Below are 26,430 nucleotides of genomic sequence, written 5' to 3' on the forward strand. Positions count from 1 at the left end.
CCAAACAAGTGGCGCGGGAAAGAGGTGTGACTTTTAACAGCCTCGCCCCGGATTGGCTATTTTGGTTGCTATGATACTCGTTGTGCCGCATTCTATTGCGATCGGGACTCTGGGAAAACTGACCTCCACCTCGAGAAAGTGCAATCAAATCAGGGTTCTGAAACACAAACTCGGGCTAGTTCAGTGCAGAGCGAGTCGATTCGATTTAAGCAAAAATGTCAGCAAAGGGATGGGCATGATTAGTCGACTAATCGATAACTGATCATTAAGAATTTCGTCAAACACGTTCATTTTTAATCGACAAACCAAATGTAGGTCGCTGTGCGTAGCGTAGTGTGAGGAGAAGAGTCTGCGTCTGACACAAACACTGGAGTTGTGCGTCACAGTTTGGGCTCTGGCTCCTTGGAGACTCTGTTCCTCTCAGTGAGTGTGTTTACAGCACATCAGTGTCCCGGGGATGATCGGGTTTTTTGAGTGTCCCGGTTTCGTCATGGTGCATGTAGACGTAGTGTCCCGGTTACCGCAACATAAAGTCGAGTCATATATGTCCAAAATGCAAACACAAAGCCAAAATAAAGTGACCAACATAAATAAAGTGAAATGATGTTAAATAAAAAGCTGCACTAAACCTGCACACGTCTGATCTCTGAAAACATGAACCATGTTCAACACGACACACACACAGAACAGACTCACCATCAGCAGAACACCCCTCTGTCATAGAAAGAACACTCATATTCCACTGAGTCGTGTCCTTTAGTCCGACAGAAACTGAACCGCATCAGCGCACAAGGAAAGAGCTGGGTTTTTTTCCCAGCACTTACAGTTTATGGAAGTGAGTCATGTGGTTTTAAGTTTAATTTCAGTAAAACGTAACCAAAGTGCACAAAGCTGGATTAAACACATTATTACTCGATGTATATTTGAGTCCTCTTCGTAGGAAGTAAAAAAACAAACTTAAATTATCCACCCACATTCACCAAGACAGGGATTAAACGCCCGGCGAATTACGCCACGATCTGCCGGTGGATCGTGGACGTCTGGGCTAAAGGTTCAGTCTCAAGTGTCGTCCGTTTGTTTCGCTTAATTTGCCTTATAATCCTGTGCGTCTTATCCAATCCAATCCACTTTATTTCTATAGCACATTTCACAAACAAACAGTTTCTAAAGTCCTGCACAAACACATAATAATAGCAACAACAACAATAAAATGATAAAATAAACTACTAAAATAATCATACTAGTCTTAAAATAATAAAACCAGTAAAATAAAATAAGAACAAAATCATAAAATAGAAACACTTATGTATGAAAATAGACGAGAGAATAAAAATTTTTTTGATATTGCGCCTTATAGTTTGAAAAATACGGTAATAATAAAGGGTTAAAGAGAAACAAAACACAACTCCGGGTCTGTTTTTGAGGCGGTAACAACACGATGAAGTGTCTTGAAGCTCAAAAGAGTCAATTGTGCGTCGTGTGGCACCTCAAAGAACTGTCAAACATAAAGTCGATCAAACGGAGGTCATTTTGATGCTCAATTTCACCGCATAAAAATCCGAGTCTGCCAAAGGGGGGGGAGGAAAAATGCACTTTAATTAACCCGTATCAGCTCTGTCACTGCACATTAGCTGCTAGGATACGTTATTTGACATCCTGCCATGCGTTTTACGACTCAAATCAAAAGTTCATTTATCGTGCGGTTGGTTTGGGAGCATTTTCCAAAACCTCGCGTCAGATGCTTTTCGTGCCTGTGGCTTAAACCCGTCCGTTATTCTCCACTTCTCCTTCGTTATGTTTTATCACAACTCCACTTTCAATCAATTAAGTTTCAGTGCCTGGAGCGAAGGCCAATGGAAAAGAGGCTGCGTTTCAAATCCGCTTTAGAAAAATAAGGTTGCGAGAGTTCATTTATTTTTCACTGGTGCTAACATTGTGGATACGAAACCGCGCCAACTGTTGCACAATCTGTCGCCATAATAGTAAACTGCATAAACAATGATGGAGCGGCGTTAGAGGCTTCGTTACGGCGCAGATGTTTTGTAAAATGAAAGAGAATGTGGTTTGAAACTGAGCTACTAAGCTGCTGATATTTAAAGGTGCACTGCGTAACTTTTCTGGCGGGGGGGGGTCTGTGTGTACACTGTGATTTTAATGTTTTTCTTATTCTGTAAAGCACTTTGAATGACTTTGTGTACGAGTTGTGCCGTACAAATAATAAACTTGGTTTGCCTGTAAAGAAGTGGACTAAGGGAGTGTGACGTTACCCACAAATGAAGCTCATCGAGGCCAGCACTTGAAAACGCAGCTTCTGTCGGACTAAAGGACACGACTCAGTGGAATGTAATTGTGGCCACAGCGGTTTGTCAAAGCCTGATCCCGTCAGATCTCAGAAGCTAAGCAGGGCCGGACCTGGGTAGTACTTGGGTGGGAGACTGCTGGGAATTTCAGGAGCCACAGGGGGGCGCCAGTGGCAAAAACTGCTGTTGTGTCCTTAGGCAAGACACTTGGTCACAAATGGTCACATTTTTCTATAGCGCTTTTCCAGCTTCAAGGCTCTCAAAGCACTTTACAACAACACACACACACATTCACACACCAGTGCACGCAGACACTGTGGGCAAGGTGGGTTAAGTGTCTTGCCCAAGGACACAACGGCAGCATTCCTCTGTGGGAGCTGGAATCACACCAGCCAAACTGTGTGTCAGTGGATCTGGCCGCTCAACCTGTGATGTTTTATGTCGAGAGCTTCACCCACATTGCCCAGTATGAAGGCGGTGGTCGGAGGGATTAATGGCACTGATTGACATGGCAGCCGTGCTTCCATCAGTGTGCCCCAGGGCAGCTGTGGCTACAGTAGTGGCTTACCGTCACCAGGTGTGGAAAGAATAATGCCCTGTGAAGCGTCTTTGTGACATATGTCTGTGAAAAAGCTCTATTGAAATAAAGACTTACTTACATCTTCAAAGCTCAAAATGCTCTGTAGTTTTCAAGGGAACAGCTTCTTTTACCTTTATGTTCAGTGGAGATCGGCAATTCTTGAGCTCATTCAGATGATTCGAGTCCATGTGTATGGAGTTAAAAAAAAAAAAAAACTAATAATATGGCATGGTGGCTGAGGGGCTAGCACTTATGCCTCACAGCAAGAAGGTTCTGGGTTCGATCCCCGGGCCTTTCTGTGTGGAGTTTGCATGTTTCTCCCCGTGTCTGGATGGGTTTCCTCCGGTTTCAACCATCAACACAAAACGTGCTCCAGGTCTCCAAGAAGAACAGTTGATAGTCAAGGTCAGTTAAATACAATCAGTTCAATCATTGTGTCCATAGGCAAGACACTTCATCCACATTGTCTAGTATGAAAGTGGTGTGTGCGTGAGTGACGGTGGTGGTCGGAGGGACCGATGGCACCAGTTGGCACGGCAGCCGCACTTCTGTCAGTTTGCCCCAGGGCAGTTTACCATCACCAGGTGTAGAGCGAATGAATAATGCTGAATAATGCTGAATAATGCTCCGTAAAGCGTCTTTGGGAACAAAAAATGTCTGTGAAAAGTGCTATATAAAAAAAACTTACTTACTAATAACAACAAATGTGGAGCACTTCCTGTACATGACATCACAAAGTGGAACTGAGAGTTTCTTTCTTTCTGTTTGAGAGAAAAACTCAGCGTAAATCTGCTGTTTTTTTTTGTGTGTTAAACATGTGTAAAAGAAACAAAACACAACTCCAGGTCTGTTTGTGATGAGGAAACTACATTAAAACACAAATAAGTATGTATATATAATAAATAATATGGGCTATTTAAAGGCTCTGTACTTGATTTATTTTTTTTATTTTTTTTTAGGACAGTGAAAAACTTAACTAGTTCATTTAAACAGTTTGCAGTTGTCCAAAGTTATTCCTCACTTCCTCACCTTTTGCATTCAGAGCATCATAATTATCCACAGCGATGAGTGTTTTTCAAGCGCGTTTTGCAACTTTCAGAGGCCAGAGCGGAGTTTTGTCGTTATAACAACAACTAGCATCCTCACAATGCACTTCCTGATTCTTGGAGGGGCAAAAATGCTTCGTAATTAGACTAAATTAAAAGGGAACGGTCACTATGAAGAAACCCAGACCACAACAAATCTTCAGTCGCGAAGTGTGGACGAAATCAGACTACTTTTTTTTTCCTCCACGGTGACAGCAGTTGGCTTTCCCTCCGCCCGAAAAAAGTGACGTAGTGCGGCTTTTATCACAAAACATGTCGTCGTAAAAGAAAATGAGAAATAAAAGAAAGTAAAGCTGATGCCCAGAGTGGAACATAAAACGAGGGGAGCAGATGTAAACGACACGAGCCGACGACCGTAATAAAACTCAAGTCGTCCGTGGATAATGTGGAGAAATATTCAGGCAGGAGCAGACAGGAGCAGACAGGAGCAGACAGAGCAGCAGAACAGGAGCAGCAGACAGGAGCAGACAGGAGCAGACAGGAGCAGACAGGAGCAGCAGAGACAGGAGCAGACAGGAGCAGACAGGAGCAGACAGGAGCAGACAGGAGCAGACAGGAGCAGGCAGGAGCAGACAGGAGCAGACAGGAGCAGACAGGAGCAAAAGCAGGAGAAGAGGAGGAGAGTTCAAGTGAGAAATACAGTAAATTTTAGTTTCACAAGTGTTTTAAGATCTGAGTTGTTCCGAAATCTCTCTCTCCTTCTTTCCTCCTCTTTTCCTCTCTTTCTCTTCCACAGCTGTAAGTCTCTCTCCCTTCTTCTTGCTCTCTTTTCCTTCCTCTCCCTCTCCTTTGTTCTCTCTCTCTCTCTCTCTCACAGCTGCAGGTCTTTCTTTCCCTACCTCTCTTTTCTTCTCACTCCCTCCTTCCTTCTTTCTCTCTCTCCTCCTCCTCCCTCTTTCTCCCCACTCTCCTCTCTCCGTCTTTTTCTTTCTCTCTCTCCCCCTCTCTCCCAGCTACAGGTCTCTCAATCTCCTCCTCCTCTCTCTCTCCTTCCTCGCTTTCTCCTCCTCCTCTCCTCCCTCTCTCCCAGCTGCAGGTCTCTCTCTCCTTTCTCTCTCCTTCTCTCTCTCTCTTTCTCCTCCCCCTTTCCCAGCTGCAGGTCTTTCTTCTCCTTCCTCTCTCCCAGCTGCAGGTCTCTCCTCCCTCTCTCCTCTTCTCGCTTTGTGCAGCTGCAGGTCTCCCTCTCTCCTCTCTCCTCCCTCTCTCTCTTCTCTTCTCCCTCTCTCCTCTTCCTCTCTCTCTCTCTCTCTCCTCCCCTCTCCTCTCCCTCTCTCTCTCCTCTCTTCCCTCTCTCCTCTCTTCCCTCTCTCCTCCCTCTCTCCTCTCTCCTCTCCTCCCTCTTTCCTCTCCCTCTCTCCTCTCTCTCTCCTTTTCTCCCTCTCTCCTTTCCTCCCTCTCTCCTCCCTCTCTCCACCCTCTCTCTCCTCTCATCCCTCCTTCTCTCCTCCCTCTTTCCTCTCTTCCTCTCCTCCCTGTCTCCTCTCCTCCCTCTTTCTCCCAGCTGCAGGTCTCTCCTCCCTCTTCCTCTTCTCTTTCCCTCCTCCTCTCCTCCCTCTCCTCCCTCTCTCTCTCCATCGGTGCAGCTGCAGGTCTCCCTCTCTCCTCTCCTCCTCCCTCTCCTCTGTTCTCTTCTCCCTCTCTCCTCTCCTCTCTCTCTCTCTCCTCTCCCTCCCTCTCTCCTCTCCCTCTCTCCTCCCTCTCTCTCTTCCCTCTCTCCTCTCTTCCCTCTCTCCTCCCTCTCTCCTCTCTCCTCTCCTCCCTCTTTCCTCTCCCTCTCTCCTCTCTCTCTCCTTTTCTCCCTCTCTCCTTTCCTCCCTCTCTCCTCCCTCTCTCCACCCTCTCTCTCCTCTCATCCCTCCTTCTCTCCTCCCTCTTTCCTCTCTTCCTCTCCTCCCTGTCTCCTCTCCTCCCTCTTTCTCCCAGCTGCAGGTCTCTCCTCCCTCTTCCTCTTCTCTTTCCCTCCTCCTCTCCTCCCTCTCTCCTCTCTCTCTCCGTCGGTGCAGCTGCAGGTCTCTCTCTCTGTTTCCTCCCTCTCTTCCTCTCCTCCCTCCCTCCGTCTCTTTCTGCAGCTGCAGGTCTGTATTGTTGCGGTTCAGATCAAAGTCTTTCTTTCGTGTTTTTTGGACGGACTTGTGAGGGACCAGGACCAGAGCTGTTACTGTAGTTTTTCCTCCACACTCACATCAGGTCACACGGAGACCCGGCCCTGCCCACGGGTCCCGCTCAGGTCTGCTGCTCTCAAATATTTACAACTCATGTTCTCTGAAAAACTCTTAACTCTGCTCTATTGTTACGAGAAAAGTTTCAGCAGGAACTTTGAATTTATTTTATTCTAAACCGTGAGGTGAAAACGCATCAATGAAACGACCGTGAACTTTTCCGGTAGATTTTTTACCGACTCCTTGTCTCTGTGAAGATGTTGTTGCTTTTCCTGGAATGTTCCACAGTATCGCTTTAGTCGAAATACAAAAAAGCCTCAAGCCACACACAGAGTTATGGTTTTATTAGTTCGGTCGCCTACTAGATAATCACAACTGAAAGAAGTTTTATTTTTTTGCTTGTACAATTAGGCCTGTAACGATAATCAATAAATCAGTTGTGGGAAATATTATGTGTTGGTCAGGCTAATTCACCCAATATTATGGACTTTGGAATGACAACAGGGTGGAAAACACGTATGACTATCTATAGGTCTATATAACATGTTTTTTCTGTACTTTGAGTGCCATAAAGAACATGTTTTTCTGTACTTTGAGACGCCACGAAGCAGAAAAACTGACATATGTGGACCCCGTGGCATGTTCCCACCCATGATAAGGTGCACTGGGTCAGCAGTATTGTTCATTTTCTTGCTGTATACAGTGATCCCTCGCTATATCGCGCTTCACCTATCGCGGCCTCGCTGCTTCGCGGAATTTTTTACAGTGCTTTATTTTTTACAGTGAATCCTGATTGGCTTAGGGGCGTTACTGTTGTCTAGAAGTGAAAAAGGTTTATATTGGTTTTTCATTACACCCATGCCAACAGTTTTCCTTTCTGTACATTCTGCCAAATTTACGTTCGCAATTTTTCTCCGTGACAAAACCCACAATGTCAAAGAAACGTTCTGTGCCGACAAAGAGGCCTCCAGACGCGCCAAAGAGGCCGCGGAAGATGCTAACTGAGTGACAATGTTTCCTACCTTGTATTCATTACTATATAAAAATATTGTTTTACAACACCGTTCTTTAAACTATTATAGTTATTTGTAAGAAAACGTTAATATTTCTATTTCTTTAACACATGTTGGGCCTGAAAAGAGGTTTTATTTTTTGTTTCATTCTGCAGTTCAGTATTGCATTGTAAAATCACAGTAAAAAATAAAGCTGACTACTTCGCGGATTTCACCTATTGCGGGTTATTTTTGGAACGTATCCCCCGCGATAAACGAGGGTTCACTGTATGCTAAATCAACAAGTTAATGTTTTGTCAAGATGTAGTATAAAGCTACCCCTGATTTTGAGTTGGTCAGAGGCGTCGTCCGGGGTGGCAGTTGTACTTGGTAATCAACTTGAATCTCTCTCAATGGAAATGCTGAAATAAAGTGGCCTGTTCTCTCGGATTCTCCATCTCCTGTGCTTCTTTTTAGGACACGCATTGAACCTTCCGAAAAAACCCACACAGTTAATCGTACGATAACTTTTAACGAGCTCGATAACTTTTCCAGCCGCGATAAATTCTAGTTGCATGTTTGTTTGTTTTCCTCGCTCTCTCTCGCTCTCAAAGTGACTGAATGCTAGAAGTTTCTATCGCTCTGACTCTTCTCTTTTAACAAGCGTAATGTGTTTATCATCAGTGGATGCACGTGTCGTCTGCGCGCTTTCTGCAAATGCAAATTCTGCAAACGCTGTCTGTGCGGTGCGCTGGCAACACAAGATATCAGAGCGACAAAACTGTTCATCTCCGTTCATCGCCAAAACAAGACACGATGCCGAATCAGCACCGGTGAGTGTCTCAACAGCCGCGTGCGTCAAATGCAGCGAGCGAAACGCAAATGACGAGAAGAAATGTCCCAAACCTGAACAGCCGATATAAACCCAAACCCGAGTGACAGAACTATCCTAGCGCCCGGGAAAACCCGAAATCCCGAAACCAAACCGACACGACACCAGACAGAACAGAGGCTCCCTCATAGAGAAACAGGATCCTGTGTCGCGGGCAGTGTTGGGAATGTCAATGTCAATGTCAATGTCAACTTTATTTGTATAGCACATTTACAACAACACAAGCTGCCCAAAGTGCTTCACATGCACAATAAAGATAGTAAAATACAGCACAATAAATATGAAAAATATATCTATATAATAATAAAACAAACAAACAAAACAAAAAAAAATTAAACATAGCTTATAAAACATTTAATTAGAGTTAAAAGCCGCAGCAAAGAAATGTGTCTTAAGATCAGATTTAAAAATCTCCAGTGATGGAGCAGCTCGAACGTGGAGAGGCAGATTGTTCCATAACTTGGGGGCAGCCACAGCAAAGGCCCTGTCACCCCGAGTTTTCAAACATGACTTTGGGACATTTAATAACAAACCGCTTTCTGACCTGAGGGGTCTGATTGGAACATAGCGCGATAACAGCTCAGACAGATACTCAGGAGCCAGGCCATTCAGGGATTTAAAAACAAATATTAGAATTTTAAAATTAATCCTGAAAGGAACAGGAAGCCAGTGGAGAGAGGCCAGTACAGGTGTGATATGCTCTCTCTTTCTCGTCCCTGTTACTAAACGAGCTGCAGCATTCTGGACTTGTTGTAAGCGCTGTAAGGAGAGCTGGTCTAGTCCACAATACAGCGAATTACAGTAATCCAGACGAGACATTTATAACAAGTGAATAAGTCGTTCAAAGTCACTGGCTGGAAGGTAAGCCTTCACTTTACTCAGTATTCTGAGCTGGTAGAAGCTGGCCTTTACCACAGAGGTTATTTGTTTTGTCCATTTTGAACAAATTGTCAAAGAATACTCCAAGGTCTCTGACAGAGGAATTCACAAAAGGAGACAGTGCGCCAAGGTTGTGATGTAAACCAGTGGAGGATTTAGGATTAAAAACCACAATTTCTGTCTTCTTCTCATTAAAAATTAAGAAGTTTTGGGCTAGCCATGATTTCACTTCCTCTAAACAATAGGACAAGCTACTAATGGAGCCAGGGGCAGGTGATAAGGGCAAATAGATTTGCAGGTCGTCAGCGTAAAAATGATAAGACACATGTGTTTTTCTAAGAACTGAGCCTAGAGGCAACAAATAAAGAGAAAATAATGCAGGACCTAGAATAGATCCTTGTGGAACACCGCAGGTAAGTGGAGCAGAGTTAGATTTATGGGGGCCAAGATGTACTGACAAACATCTGTCTGTGAGATAAGATTTAAACCAGTTAAGTGCTGTGCCTTTAAAACCTGCATATTGTTCCAAGCGGGAGAGTAAAAATACAGTGGTCAACAGTATCAAAAGCAGCAGACAAATCTAAAAGAACTAAAATCACAGAGCAACCAGAGTCAACAGTTAAAAGAAGATCATTAAAAACGCGCAGAAGTGCTGTTTCTGTGCTATGAAGTGATTTAAAGCCAGACTGAAACTTTTCAAAAATTCTATTTGAGTCCAAATGTGACTGCATTTGATAATAGACTATTTTCTCAAGAATCTTTGCTAAAAATGGCAGTTTTTGAAACTGGCCTAAAATTTGCCAGAATTTTAGGATCCAGGGTGGGTTTCTTTAGATGAGGTTGGACTACAGCCTGTTTGAACGCTCCTGGAACACATCCAGACAAAAGGGAGGCATTTATGATATTTTGAATAAAGGGGCCAACAGCATGAAAAACACTTTTTAGAAAATGGGCAGGAATAGCATCCAGTGGATAGTTAGAGGGTCTTAAACGCTGAACAATATTTGAGAGTTCGTTTAGCGATACAGGCAGAAACTCATTAAAAGTGGCACAACATTCAAAAGTGTTCAAAGAATCATTAGGACTACACACTGGTATAGAGGCCCTGATTTGGGATATTTTTCCGACAAAGAACAATAAAAAGTCATTGCACAGTGAAACTGATGGCACAAGACTAGGTGAAGACTCTGGGTTAACTAGACGATTTAATACATTAAAAAGAACCTGCGGTCTCTGGGTGTTATTTGAAATAAAATCCCGAAACCAAACCGACACGACACCAGACAGAACAGAGGCTCCCTCATAGAGAAACAGGATCCTGTGTCGCGGGCAGTGTTGGGAAGTTTACTTTTAAAATGTAATCCCCTACAGATTACAGATTACAGATTACACACACACCAAGATGTAGTTTGTAACGTAATCCATTAAATTATTTAAAGTGAGTAATGTAATCTGAATACTTTGGGTTACTTGATTTACTGTAGAGAAACAAAGACGAGGAAATCTTCACGTAAGAAGTTTTGTCTGATAAAAGAAAATAAAAAGCCCAGACTTTACTGAACCAAATTAAAAAAATATTATTGATAGAAGACGAGGAGACACGTCCACACAACATGGTTTAGTCCTGTTAAATCCTGTTTGAGACATAGTTTAGACCTGGTTTTAGTCCTGGTTTAGTCCTGGTTTAGTCCTGGTTTAGATCTGGTTTTAGACCTGTTTAGACCTTGTTTAGACCTAGTTTGGACCTGATTTGGACCTGGTTTAGTCCTAGTTTAGACTTAGTTTAGACCTGGTTTTAGACCTGGTTTAGACCTAGTTTTAGACCTGGTTTAGACCTGGTTTAGACCTGGTTTTAGACCTGGTTTAGTCCTAGTTTAGACTTAGTTTAGACCTGGTTTTAGACCTGGTTTAGACCTGGTTTTAGTCCTGGTTTAGTCCTAGTTTAGACCTGGTTTAGACCTGGTTTAGACCTGGTTTAGACCTGGTTTAGACCTAGTTTAGACCTAGACCTGGTTTAGACCTAGTTTAGACCTGGTTTTAGACCTGGTTTAGACCTGGTTTAGACCTGGTTTAGTCCTGGTTTAGTCCTAGTTTAGACCTGGTTTAGACCTGGTTTTAGACCTGGTTTAGACCTGGTTTAGACCTGGTTTAGACCTAGACCTAGTTTTAGACCTGGTTTTAGACCTGGTTTAGACCTGGTTTAGACCTGGTTTTAGTCCTGGTTTAGACCTAGTTTAGAGTTTAGACCTGGTTTAGACCTGGTTTAGACCTGGTTTAGACCTAGTTTAGACCTAGTTTAGACCTAGTTTAGACCTGGTTTAGACCTAGTTTTAGACCTGGTTTTAGACCTGGTTTTAGACCTGGTTTTAGACCTGGTTTGGACCTGGTTTGGACCTGGTTTGAGTGTCCGGCAATGAGTGGAATTACTGGAAAAAAAAAAAAAAAAAAAAAAAAAAGGGAATAGCCCAAAATGTGAAAACAGGAAAATCCCTCTGTGTAATCCATTTATTTCAACAAAGTAACTGTAATCCAATTACCACTCACTGAAACAGTAACTGTAACTGAATACAGTTACTCATAATTTGTACTCTGATTACATAACTCCGGTACATGTAATCTGTTACTCCCCAACACTGGTCGCGGTTTAATACAAACACTTCAAGACCAAAATGTCGAGTCTCACAGCAGCAGCCACAGAGACGAGACACAATATTCCAATGTAAATCAATCACTCAAATCACTTTTAAGGACAATTTTGTTACAGAGACTTAATAATCCATTTTATTTATTGCTTTGGTTGTATTTGGTTCAACAGTAGTTTATTCAAGTGTATTTTTCCTGTGTTAAATGTTGTTTAGAAAGTAAGTTTTATTGATCATTGAGAGGATGTATTTGCATTTTTATTCCATGGTCATTATATTAGTTGAAATTGGTCTGAAAATGTCAATATTATCATTTATCGCAATAAATTCTTGGTCAATTAATCGTCCAGCAAAATTTGTTATCGTTACAGGCCTACGTACAATTACATTTTCATTTAGATCCATTACAAACGATGAGTATTATTATTGTTTAAAAGTGAAACAAAACTCATTTAATGTCATATTGAGAGAAAATCTAATTACTCTGAGGCCTCGGAACGTGACCGGCACTGAGGGACATTGGTTGGGGGCCCCTCCAGGTTTGGGGGGTCTACTTTTCTCCAGTCAAATGAAGCTCATCGCGGCTCGCAGTTATGGGGCCGAATTTGGAGCCAAGTTCGTATCAGGATTATTATTAACGGACAAAAGGGCAAAATAAAAACAGCAGGGTCGAATCCCAAGGCTCACTGCAGTTACAGGGAGAACGACGACAATATTCCGACGTAAAGTCAGTTGGAGAAGTCCGACTGCTGCCTTTTTTTCCTCAGATCAAGCGGAAATATATGGCCGGATGATTAATAAATAAGAGAGTCGAGTTATTTTAAGTCGAGTACCTGACTATGGAAGTTTCTGGGCAAAGCATTAACAGCGTCACAGAGACACGTTACATAAAGTTTAAGTAGAGGAAGCCAGTTGTCCAAACACGACCTCGCAAAGTTGAAATAAGGTTTTAGGATACGGCGGGAGAAGGAAGTAAGGACACGTAGCTGGAAGTGAGTAAGTGAGCCGGCCCCAGTGTAAACAGAACATTGTGTTAAACGTCTTTTGATTGGCCGTCATGTGCCTCGGAGCTGTGGGCCGTTGCTCTGGTGATGATGCACTATAGACAGACTTTAGAAAGTTATTATTTTTTATTTTATAGTGAAGTCTAGAGTTATACCTCAAAGCAATCCACTTTCTTGCCCAAAGATAAGATAAATAAGGATGGATAATAATGGATAATAATGGATAAGGATAATAGGCCTATAAAAATGCATAAAAAAAAAAAATTAATTAAATTAAATTCAAATTCAAACATATAAATAAAAATTTAAAAAATGAAAATAAAAAAATAACAATGAAAATTAAAAAAATAAAAAAAATGAAAAAAACAAAAACAAAACAATAAAAGCAAATAAATAATAATAATAATAATAATAATAATAATAAATAAATAAACAATACATTTTTTAATGAAAGAAGTTAAGATTAAAATAGGCCTATAAAAATTCATAAACCAAAATAAAATAAAATTCAAATAAAACAAAAAAAAAAAAAATAAAATAAATAAATAAATAAACAAATAATAATAATAATAAATCAATAAATAAAATGAAAATAACAATAGAATAAATTAATAAATAATGGAAAAAAGAAATAATTAATAATAAAAATAAATAAATTCATAAATAAGCAAATAATGAAAAAAAAAAAACATTAAAAAAAAAAAAACATAAAATAAAATAGAACAAAATAAAATTTACTTAAGTGTGAAAGCTGGCTAAGTTTGTTCTGTTTATTATTGCCATGAGTATGACTGGCAGACCATGCACCAATAACTCACACTCACCACATTCATGAACACACGAGGTGGGTGAAGTGACTTGCCCAAGGACATGACAACAGTAATCCTACTTTTCTCTGCACAAGCACAACTTTTGTCTTTTCTTTTTCCAGTGAAGTCTAGAGTTGTGTCTCCTCGCGGTCCTCGCGCCGGGCCGTTCCTCTGAAATCGGATCGTGTCACTCCGAGTCCTGACAGAGAAACGTGAGACGAGACCACAAAAGATAAACAGTGAGGCAGAGAGTCGAGGAGGAGACAAGTATCTGAGCCAGAAACACACCGCAGAACTTTGATTTACTTTATGATCTGAGCGTGTGTGTGCCTGTGTGTGTGTGTCGGAAGAGACAAAAGAAAATCAAAGCTGGTTCACTCACAGCTGTAGTGGGGAAGTTGTAGCAGGTACAAAAAAAAACAGCTCAAATGCTTGTGAATTCCTCTGAAATTTGCGGAGAATCTATTTGTTTTGAGTATCCTTAACCCAGCTGTGTGTAGATTGGTGTTTATCTAGGGAGACCAGATTTTCAAAATAAAAAAAAACAGGACATCCCTGGTTTGGGGTAGTCTGATTCATCAGCCGGTTTCACTTCGTGGAAACTGTCTGACCTCGCAGCATTAGGATTTGTTCACTCGACGGTAGGCGGGTACTTTTTTTTATTTAACTAGTCGCTGCTATTTGGTCGTGATGTATGTAATGCTCCAAATCCCGTAGGAAGAAGGACAATAACGTCTTTCCCCCTTGATAAAATTCACCAAACATTCTCTTTGTTCCATTCTCGATCTCGGGAATCATTGCCAACACAGAATGTTTGTCTTCGTCTACATCCATCTCGACGCTTTGTTTACTGTTGTGCTGTTCCACAAAAAGAACCAGACAGACACGACGAGTTTGACGTCATGGCTTCACAGCTCTTCACTGATTGGCCGGTGCACGATCTACAACTTCCAGGTTTCTTATCAACCGTCTAGTGCAGGGGTGTCAAACTCAAATTCGCAGAGGGCCAAAATGAAAAACTGGGACTAAGTCGTGGGCCAAACTAAATAGAAAAACTAAAGCTCTAAGGCTACGTTCAGACTGCAGGGCTTAACGCTCAATTCCGATTTTTTTGTGAAATCCGATGTTTTTTCGAGGTCGTTCACATTTCCAATTAAATGTGACTTGTATGTGACTCCAGTGTGAACATTAAACGGCCCAAAAGTGTCCCACATGTGACACTGGAGACACGACGACGTCAACCGCAGCGAGCGTCTCTGTGTTTACGGAAGTTGTCCAAACATGGACGCAGCATCGAGCACCTGGAGATTTTAAAGTTCCTCTCGTACCGGAGCCAGAACATGAACAACTTACTTGTTTTAAGGAGGAGATTGAGAAGGAGAAGGACGAGGTTTTTGGTCGTGGTGTTTTGTGGGACAGCGGCAGCGACGTCCGTTGAAAGGAACGTGTGGATGTGGAGACGGAGCCAAGAGTGGTGAGTGGTGATGTGCTTCACTTCAGTGACACGGAGTTCATTAACAATTTTCACCTACTTCAGCGCAGAATAGTGACGTTTGTGTCTTGTTGATAACGTGTAGGTGGATGAATGCACTTTGGCCGTTCAGACTGAAGTCACATGTCAAAAGATCAGATATGTATCAGTTTCAGGAGCACATATCCAAGTGTCCTGGGTCACATTTGAAAAAATTGGATCTGTGTCATTAAAGGATCAGATACAGGTCACGTAGAAGCCAAAAAATCAGATTTGGGTCACTTCAGGCTGCAGTCTGAACTCAGCCTAATATATCTGATATGATCTCACAGGCCAAATTTGGCCCTCGGACCTGAATTTGACATGTCTAGTCTAGTGTATTCCGAATCCTGACCGAGTCGCTGGAAAGAAATGAAATTGAGTGGAGGCACCAGCCTGACTAGTTAGTTTCCCCTCTTCAGGCAGATATAATGAAGTGTCCACCAGCGTCCGACCAGAACTGAAGAAGCAGCTTGGACGATCTGCGAAACAGATTTGACCAAATAAACTTTTGTCCAGCTGACAAATTGAATTTCTCCTTTTGCCATGGATTCTACCTGAACGACTGAGGGATTTTTCACACAACATGATGAAAAGACAATTAGAATTAGAATTTAATTATTTATTTGGAGGATAAGCCCCTTGAGATGTCATCATCTCGTTTTCGAGGAGGTCCAGTTCTCCCTGTTTACTGTCTGCGCTGCCATTTTTGCAGTGACGTAAATCCATCTGACTCTGCACCGAACTAGCCCGAGTTTGTGTATCAGAACCTCGATTCGTTTGACTGTTCCATTGCACTTTCTCGAGGTGGAGGTTGGTTTTCCCCGAACCCGAGCCCAACAGAATGCAGTATAAAGTCTAGTCCCTCTAGTTAACTTCACATGACCAAAGTCTGTTGATGAAATCAGCTGCGAAGTATCATTATCTCAATATTTTCTTGTATTTATTTTTGGCTCACTTTATTTATTCTGAATATTTTCGATACTTTCTTTTTATTGTACTGCTCATGTTTATGCTTTTACAACCGCTTCTCATTCCACAAATTCTTCTGTTCTCTGTCCTCTTCTGTAACACATTCGACGGTTTATTTATTTTCGATCGTCCATGCAAATCTATACCAAATACCCATGAGGCCGTTGGGTTAGTAGCACTTTCCCATGTTTTCTTATTTATTTTTACCCCAGTATCATCCTCCTCTTGGTTTGTCTTGTGAGAAAAGTCTTTATTTCGATGAGGGAGCTCCACACCACAGGAACACGGCCGTCCCAGCAGGGTTCAGAGGTCAGAGGTCAATGTGTGAGCCTAAAGGGAAACTGCACTGCACATGTATGAAGAACAAATCAAGCAGTTCTTATAGTTTTGCACATGACTCCCACAGAAATGAATCTCTGAATTTTTTAAAATCACAAATCCATCATTTTCATAGATTAAAGCCGAGATGTAATTTTTCTGTTGGAGGGAAAGACACAAAGACTTCTCTAGTTTGGTTTATGGACAAGCAGAAAATAAACAGCAAGGCCAGAAATTCAAGTTAATGCATCTGATATAAAAATGTATTCACCAGATACATATGTTTATGTCTAGTTTATGAAACTGTTTGAAATCACACATAAATACAATTAGAAACAAATTATCCAAAGTGATCGCAATTATATATAAATATAGATATACCCTAGATAAAAACAGTCTTTTTATTATATATAACTCGCTGGTAAAGCCCGACATAACCTACGGTATTGAGATTTGGGGCAATACATATAAGACGAATACAAAGTCAGTCTTTACCTGCAAAAAAAGGCAATAAGAGCATCACATTATCAACTTATAACAAACCAACCAATGTGTTATTTATAAACCTTCAAACGCTGAAATTTTATGATTTAGTCGACCTTTACACTCTTAAAATCATGTTCAAAGTAAACAACAATCTCCTGTCGAAATCGTTACAGAACATGTTCAAAATCCGAAAGAGCCGATATGAGCTCAGAGGCACGACCATGTTTATTAAAAAGAAAATCAGAACAAACATTATGAAATTTTGTAAATCTGTTAAAGGGGCGGAGCTCTGGAACAACTGTACAGAAAACCTAAAATTGTGCACCACTTTCTTTCACTTCATAAAGAAGTTTAAATGTTTAACTCTGGACAGATACATGAAATATGAGACTTAGTTTGTGCTGTAGAACTTTGTTGTTCTGTTACTGATTAGTTTGTTTCCTCTCGCTGTATTTTTGAAGATGAACTGGTGTCAAGATGAAGCTCTGACAAAGGAATAAAGGGTAAAGGCATAATAAGCTTAAGCTTCAGCCTGCACCTTTTCAGTCTGTATATGTTAAATATGACTGTTTATGAATTAATGTCAAAATATACCTGTGATCGAAATAAATAAAAAAAAGAAGAAAGTTTATCTTTTTTCTGTACCATTTTTGGTTCTAAAGTTCCATACGTTTTAAACAGACCATGTATGAAACATGGAACAAAAATTATTTCCCAAATTTCAAAGACCCAAAAATCATGTCAATAAATGGATGTATTTCATCATATCTTGTGTTATTTCCATCTTTGAACTGTTGATGAAGGTACATGAAAAAAAAAACAAAAAAAAAAGTATTTAAAATGATAAAAATTTGCTTGGAAGGACTGACATATTTTATAGAAATAGTTTCCTTTCATTTTGAAGTAATATTAAAGTATTTGGAAGAAAAAAGCAACAAATTATGTAAAATCATGCACCTTGCTGTAATGTGTATTTCATATTTTTTTGAAGAGTGTTGAAAATGGAGTTTGGTTTCTTCAATTATACTAAAAAGTTCATCCAATCATGATGCAGGACTTTGATTTTGGAAAAAAAGTTTTAAAAGTTATAACCCTAGTATACGCCCTTTTTCACTGGAATTTACCACAATATGGCATTAAACATACTTATTATTCAATTATAGATGTTTTTTTGTTTGTTTTTACAATAACACAATACCTTGAAAAAATATACATTCTACTGTAAGCGGGCCCACCTCTCCACAGATCGGGCTCAGTGCTCGTCTCCATGGAAATAAATAAGTTTAATTTCATAAAGCAACAACATCTCCGCGGTGGTGTACCCATAATGTTCCACAGTGCAGCTTTAAATGTTGAAAATCACACTCTGTTGTCTAAATAAAGTGTTTTTACTGTCGTTCTAGTATCGGTATCGGTATTTAGTATCGAGTTTGGTCCTTTAATGTCAGAATCGAGTTTGAAATGTTTAGTTTTTAGTATAATTTTGCACTCGCTGGTGGGTACGTCTCTCCTATAAACACAGGTGCGGAGTCCTCCCCGGTTCCACTACGGAGAAAGAGGGAGGGAGGACTGGGAGAAGGAGCGATAATCCGTGGAAAAACCCCCGATGCCATTCCGCCGTCGACAGGAAAAAAGATCCACGGCGGTGATAGATGAAGTCGGTGTCGGGGGCGATTTGTGTGCGGTGAACTTCAAACGCGGATTTACAAATTTGATGGAAAATGTCTGAACGTTTCGCCAAATTTTCCGCACGCTTCGTTTAACTTTATTTATAACTCCGCGGAGGAAACGTGTACGGGGGATTAGGGAGACTTCAAGACAAAGCTCTGGACAGTTTTAATCAATCATTCGTGTAAGATGTGTTTTAGGAGGCAGATGAGCAGACGTTGCATTAGAGGAGATCGCATTTCTGTCCGTGTTACTTCGATGTAAAGAGTAAAAAAGAAAAAAAATCCCAAATGACTGGACAATGCATTAGATAGATGTATGTAGAGCGCCTTTCCAGAGACGCAGAACTGTTTACACTGCATTACTCATTCACTCGATACTTGTTGGTCTTAAAATACTATTGTAGACACAGCTGCCTTGGGACAAACTGACAGAAGAGAGGCTGCCACTGGCTCCTCCAACCACCAGTCGATTCTTTTAAGTCCCAGTCCAGTGAGGTTCATTTGGTCTTCCGATAATTTACGTTATTAGGTTCTTTTCTCAGACCAAGAGTTTGTTTTCGTACCTGACAGTTTCGACTGCTCCCTGCGATCTTCCTCAGAGTCACGTGATGTTCGGTCAGCCGATTTAAACAGGTTTTGTTTGCTGTTTTCCCGCCAGTGGAGGCAGGACGACGGCGCCACCTGTAGTCCGACTTCCTCAGGACAGTATCCCAGATGTGTGAGCGTAAAAAAGCTCACCTCTGTCGTCCCGTGGGCACGTTTCCGTATTTCGATTGCCTCTTTAATCCAGCGACGGCATTTGTTGTCGTCTGTCCTCTGTTTTTTTTTTTCTACTCTCACAAAGAAAACGTGACTATATTGATATATTACTGTATTACTATATTCTCTCCAGCGACTAGGTCAGGAATCGGAATACACTAGACGGTTTGCAAGAAGCACGGAAGTTGTAGACGTCAAACTCGTCGCGTCTGTCTGTGTCCCTTTTGTGGAACAGCACAACATTAAACAAAGCGTCGAGATGGATGTAGACGAAGACAGACATTCTGTGTTGGCAACGATTCCCGAGATCGAGGATTTAAAGCCGGAACAAAGAGAATGTTTGGTGAAATGTATCAAGGGGAAAGACGTTATTGTTCTTCTTCCTACGGGATTTGGCGCTTTACATACGTCACGACCAGCTAGCAGCGATTGCTTAAATAAAAAAATCCTAATGCTGTGAGGTCAGACAGTTTCCACGAAGTGAAACTGATGAATCAGGCTAGGAGCTATCTACACTGAAACTACTCTGAAACTAACACACATGCTTGTTTACAGTTTCTGTTCATTAGCTCGGCCTGTTGATCTTGCTCTGAGTGTGGAGTCTTATTAGCAGAATTCCACACCTCTGGACCTGACCTTATTGTTTTCTTGTTAGTTTTGAGGATGGATTGTTAGGTTTGAGGATGGAGTTGTAAATAGGAGACAGATGATGTCTGAGTCCATTTCTGTTCAAGGAAGGATTCTATTTCTTAACAAAAATAGCCTCACGCATTCGACCAAATAAACTTTTGTCCAGTTGACAAATTGAATTTCTCCTTTTGCCTTTTCATCATTTTGATATGTGAAGTTGTGTATGTGTAGAGAAAATGTCTTCTAAAAACTTTGTAGTGACATTTAGACTTTCTTTCACATCATTTGACAGTAAACACAAGTTTTTTTTCTGAACAAGTCAAACTGTCATAACTGAGTCGCAGACAGCAGACAGACTAGTCCAGATGTGTCAAACTCATTTTCTCTTGTTATTCTCCCAAAAATAACAATAAGTTCAAATATTTGTGCAGAGAAACACAAATCTATTACAGAAATCGTTTTTAATTGATGAACTCTTTGTTTTACAAAATATTATAATATTATGAACAACCTGAAACTTTTAGAAAAAATCAAATTTCAACATAAAGTTTAAAAAGTTTGCAAATAGGAATAAGTCAATTTTTCTTGTAAAATTCCTGCACTCGGCTCCACTTTTCTCATGTTTGACATTTTGTTGATGAGGGTTGTCACGGTCAACAGTCAAAACGATCGTCCTTTAAGAGCGTTTGGAAAGAGACAAGTCTTCATTTGTGCTGCTCTGGTGGGAGGGGCCACGTACAGAGACGCTGGAGACGCTGCTGTGATAAACACCACAGAAAATTAACAATATTTTAATTGAAAATATAATTAAAATATTTTAGTAGAAAATCAGCCGAGGGACCTGACGTTACATTAACCTTTCTCAGGCGTCCATATTTTCCCCAACTGTTGCAGTGGGACACATTTACAGCAGATGTCGGGAGAACTCACTCTTGAGTTTTGTTTTAACACAATCTGACCAGAAACATCTGACTTAGCTGGAAGTACAACAGTTGATCTGATTTGTCCCATTAAACAAGTCCCATTTCTGTCACAAACTAGTTAACATTATCCAACAGTTTTTCAATTAGTCACTTTCACGTTATCGTTGAAAATCAAACTCGTAAACACGACCACGGATGCTCGTATTTATAGTCAGTGTTGGGAAAGTTACTTTTAAAATGTAATCCCCTACAGATTACAGATTACATACACCAAAATGTAGTTTGTAACAGAATCCATTAAATTACTTAAAGTGAGTAATGTAATCTGAATACTTTGGATTACTCGATTTACTGTAGAGAAACAAAGACGAGGAAATCTTCACATAAGAAGTTTTGTCTGATGAAAGAAAATAAAAAGCCCAGACTTTACTGAACCAAATTAAAAATATTATTGATAGAAAAGGAGACATGTCCACGCAGCATCATTTAGTCCTGTTAAATCCTGTTTTAGACCTGGTTTAGACCTGGTTTTATATCTGGTTTAGTTCTGGTTTAGACCTGGTTTAGACCTGGTTTAGTCCTGGTTTTAGACCTGGTTTAGACCTGGTTTAGTCCTGGTTTTAGACCTGGTTTAGACCTGGTTTAAACCTGGTTTAGTCCTGGTTTTAGTCCTGGCTTAGACCTGGTTTAGGGAGAAATACCGCCATGTAATCCACTTATTTCAACAAAGTAACTGTAATCCAATTACCACTCACTGAAACAGTAACTGTAACTGAATACAGTTACTCATAATTTGTACTCTGATTACTCCGGTACATGTAATCTGTTACTCCCCAACACTGATATATCTATATAAAGTGTGTATTGTGTCACCATGGTAACAGCCAAGCATTTTTCCGTAGACATACATGCAGTAGTCACAAATTTAAATGAAAGTGGAAGTTTCCTTCACACTACTGGCGTTTTGTTTCACTTTGGTTGTGAGATACTTGTGTAAGCAGAGCTGCCCTGAGCGAGACTTGACAGACCGCTAATCACTCACACACACCACAATCGTAAATAAGAAAGGTGGTGAAGTGACTTGCCCAAGGACACGAAAACAGTTTGAACAGGTCAGAGCTGGGATTTAACCGCCAACCGTCACCGCCCTGTTTTTACACAATAAATATAATCCGCTGTTCCAAACCACCGAAATGTACGACGCTTTACTGCGCGCCGCACTTCTGTACTACGCGGGTCATTTGATATCGAGATTCAAGTCATTCCTCCGGCGCTGTGGTCAGTCTCATACCACACCAACATGTCCGCCGCCCGTCTCTGTATCTGAGCCTTTATGTCATGTTTCACCGCAATAAACCCGATCTGTCCCGGTCCAAACCCAGAACTACACATGGCTTTGTACCACACCAACATGTCCGCCTCTCCGTCTCTGTATCTGAGCTTCCATGTCGTATTTCACCGCAGTAAAACGATCTGTCCTGGTCCAAACCCAAACAATGCACATGAAATTATACCACACCAACATGTCCGCCGCCTGCTTCTGTATCTGAGCTTCCGTGTCACGTTTCGCCACAATAATCCGACCAAACCTAGTACTACACATGGCTTTGTACCACACCAAGATGTCCGCCTCTCTGTCTCTTTATCTGAGTTTCCATATTGTATTTCAGCGCAATAAATCGATCTGTCTTGGTCCAAACCAAAACGATGCACATGAAATTATACCACACCAAGATGTCCGCCACTCTATACCTGAACTTGTATGTCGTGTTTCGCCGAAATAAATCGATCTGTCTTGGTCCAAACCCAAACAATGCACAAGAAATTATACCACACCAACATGTCCGCCGCCCGCTTCTGTATCTGAACTTCTGTGTCAAGTTCCGTTACAATAAACCCGATCTGTCCTGGTCCAAACCCAGAACTACACATGGCTTTGTACCACACCAAGATGTCCGCCTCTCTGTATCTGAACTTCTATGCCATGTTTCGCCGCAATAAACTGATCTGTTTTGGTCCAAACCTAGTACTACATATGAAATGATGGTGCCTTCACGTGGTATGGGAAAGATTATCTTTTCCAAATTGTGAAGTGGAAATTATGAGCGTGTTGTGTTCAAGTGCTTTTTTTGTCGTAGCGAAGTTTAACAGTTTTAGATTTGCTAATTCATCTGCTACAACGAGAAGAGTTTTAGTATTTACGATAATTTCCATAAGACATGAAGGCACGATTATACCACTCCAAGATGTCCGCCGCTCCGTCTCTGTATCTGAGCTTTGTTTTTGTGAGCACGTCTCAAGGTTTCTGGGTAAACTCTCAGTCAACCACACGCATAGATTAACATCCTCACTACCCTTCATCCATCACAGAAATAACACCAAAAAAATCGTCAAAACAGAGTAAAGTTAAAGGCAGCACTGTTCCAGGAGCTGGCAGACTGTGCAAATGCATTAAGCCCTATTCTAAAATATAGTGGTTTAGTCTAAAAACACTTTCTGAGGGAGGTCACCTGCACGATTCCCAGGAAATAGAAAAATAAAACCACACTTTGGAACATTTTCCATGGACCAACAACAGGTTTTATGCCAAACTGTGGAAGATTATAGCCAAAGAAGCAACATTTCCATGGAAACAAACAAGCAGAAATACAAAATGTCCTTCTTTTTCTTCATTTTTAGTGCAACAAAAACATGTGACATGAAAATAAACACGCATTTTCTGGCTAAAATGTTACGTAGTGGAGCTTTAATATGGAGACATACAGAGAAAACACTTAAGACTTAAATTAAACTCTAACACTCATAATTTAAAGCCTTAAAGATGCATTGTGTAACTTTTCTTTTTTCACAGTATGATATTAAACCTTTTTAACTTCATGGAGACCAAACGAGACCAAGTTACAGGTCAGATCTGTGGAGAGACGACCCCGCCCACAGTCAGAATGTCTGTTTTTCAAGGTATTTTTGCGCTATAAAACCACCTGTAATTGAATAAATGTAAAGTAGAGCAATGATGTATACATAGAAACATCCAAAAAGTTACACAGTGCACCTTTAAGATCCACATAATTCCTGGATTTTCTCAAACTAGGACCAAAAAAGAACAGATCTCGCAGCAGGCCCCGCAAAGCTAGAAACAAACAGCCCTGGCTAATTTCACAAAAAGCGCTTCCCGTCTCCAGTGTGCGTCGTAATTAAAAGTCTGCGCCGTTGTCTTGTTCTGAATGCGGCTCGAGTCTGTGCGCGGGGCTCATTTCCTGTTTTGGTGAAATGGAGAAACGACGGAGGATCTGGGAATGAAATGAACTGAGGGAAGCGTTATCGGAGCCGCAGATGGAGCCTGGACGTCACGCACGCTCACAAATGATACACGAGATATAATGATACAGGTTTATTAATGTCGCGGCCGCGCTCGTCCACCTGCTGAGGAATACGAGACACTGCAGATTTAAAGACACGCTATGGGACTTTTTGGTTAGGGCTCTGTCACCTGGTTGTTTCTATGGAGATGTCATTGCTCTGCCTGGAATTAAACAGCTCTACATTACATTTATTCATTTACAGGTGGTTTTACAGCTCAAAAATACCAACAAAAGAGACATTCTGACTGTGAGCAGGGGCGCTTCTCCACAGATCTGACCTGTAGCTTGGTCTGGTTTGGGCTCAGTGGTGATAGAAAGGTTTAATGCCGTACTGTGAAATAGAGGTGTAACGGCGCATGTTTTCATGCTGAACCGTTTCAGTACGGGACGTTTGGTTCAGTGCAGGTCTGTGCATGATTGAGTTCACGCAATTTGTGTGTGTTTATATTCCACCACTACATGTGCAGCTTCACAGAAGAGTCGGCTCTTTAATATTCAGGAGGAACTCGTCCGTGATTGGGGCATTGTTTCCCGTAGTGCTTTGTAGTTAGGGCGACCGCCATGACGACAATTGCCCGGTGCATTGACTACGTCCCTCTGAACCAGGTGAATCCTCACAAAACTATGGTTGCTGCGCCGCAGTCCTCATTTTCACCTTTTGCCGGCATGAAATCTCCACCTCTGCCAACCCGCAGATCTTCACTTACTGCAGACACAGTTTGGACAAGTGGCCAAAAATCTAAGTAAAACTTCATGCTGGAACTGTTAGTGCTGCACTAACAAGAATTATAATTTTTTAAAATAATATTTCATACATTTGTTGCTTATTTGATAATATTTTATTTAACTTATTGCCAAGCAGCACTTTGCATTTATTTTATTTTCCCATTTGTATAATGTTAAAACAAATTGTTGGTTTAATAAACACAAATAAACAAGAAGCAAATGGTTTTGCATTTTGTTCCCAACTGTACCAAAACTGAACCAAACCAAAAGTTTTGATTGGATCTCAATTTGTCTATTTGTATTTATATAAAAAAGGAAGAAAATATTTCTTTCTGAATTTAAATGTATATTGTATTATTTACTAACTGCAGCCAACAGAACCACATGTGCAGTAGAGTCTGTTTCCTGGTTCCTGGTTAGTGCAGTAAACAGCAGCTCTAACCAACATCCACATGTTAATCAGATCAGGACCAGGTCTGGACTCAACACAGACAACTAGTCTCTGTTTAAACTACATTATAACTCCTTTAGTCAACCTCACTTAGTAACCATAGCAACAAATCTACATTTTCTATCACAAAAACATGAAAATGAAGTCAGAAGTTTACAAAACGCCTTAAACTCTGTGCCTTGAATGCAAACTTGATGCTGATCTGTGTGATTGTAATTGGAATCAAGGCTCCTGCAAACTCTGCCCCAGTGGGAGATTGTTTGGTCTATATTTATACATATATATATAAATGTATATATATATAAATGTGTTTCTCACCTTCCACAGTGGTTGGTCTCTCACCCTGCTGTTCCCAGTACTGCACTTTTCTGGACTGAGGTGTCTGTTGTTTTTCCTGGTATCTGTTATAGTCTCTTCCAGTTTGGGGGTTACAGCCCAATCACCACAGGCACCACTGATGCCTTTACTTTCCAGGCTCTCTCCAGCTCCTCCTTGAGCCCCTGGTATTTCTCTAGTTTCTCATGTTTTTTCCTGATATTACCATCGCTTGTGATGGTAATAATATTGTAATATTGTGATGTCCACCACCACAGCTCTGCTCTGTGTACACACATATATGTATATATATATATATATATATATATATATATATATATATATATATATATATATATATATATATATATATATATATATATATATATATAGTCCCAGTAGATTGCAGATTTGATTTTGATTTGTCCCAGTTTTATACAAGAAATGTCCCAGGTGTCTCTATTTTTGACCAATCTGATCCCTGCCCACAAAGAAAGTCATTAATGTCTTCATTTGTTCAGGTAAAATACAGAAAAGCTGCTTAAAAATTACCAAAACACAAAGAAAATGTGACTATATTTTCTCACACATTAATCATAAATGTTCTATGCATAATAATTCTCCTTAATGACACACTCGTTTCATAATTTTATTATTACCAACCACCAAAAAACGGGGACGTCCCAGTTTTTTTTTAATTTTGAAATTCTGCTCACTCTGTGTTTAACAGTTCAAACCAAACTTCAATTGTTGTTATATTCTGAAACCGCATGTTATTCCCGGAACTGTTCTAACAATCCCCACTCCTCTTCTCCCTGATGTCTTCCCAGTGATTCAGTGTTTGTCTTAATCCGTGGACTCACTTCCAGATCACTATCCTCACTATCCTCTTCTGGTTTCAATTATCTTTGCCTCGAGCCCAGATAAGCTCCCGTCTTTTTTACG

The sequence above is a fragment of the Boleophthalmus pectinirostris genome, unplaced genomic scaffold (genome assembly GCF_026225935.1).
Source record: "Boleophthalmus pectinirostris isolate CB_2022bp ecotype Guang Dong unplaced genomic scaffold, ASM2622593v1 HiC_scaffold_18, whole genome shotgun sequence".
In the NCBI taxonomy this organism is placed as follows: Eukaryota; Metazoa; Chordata; class Actinopteri; order Gobiiformes; family Gobiidae; genus Boleophthalmus; species Boleophthalmus pectinirostris.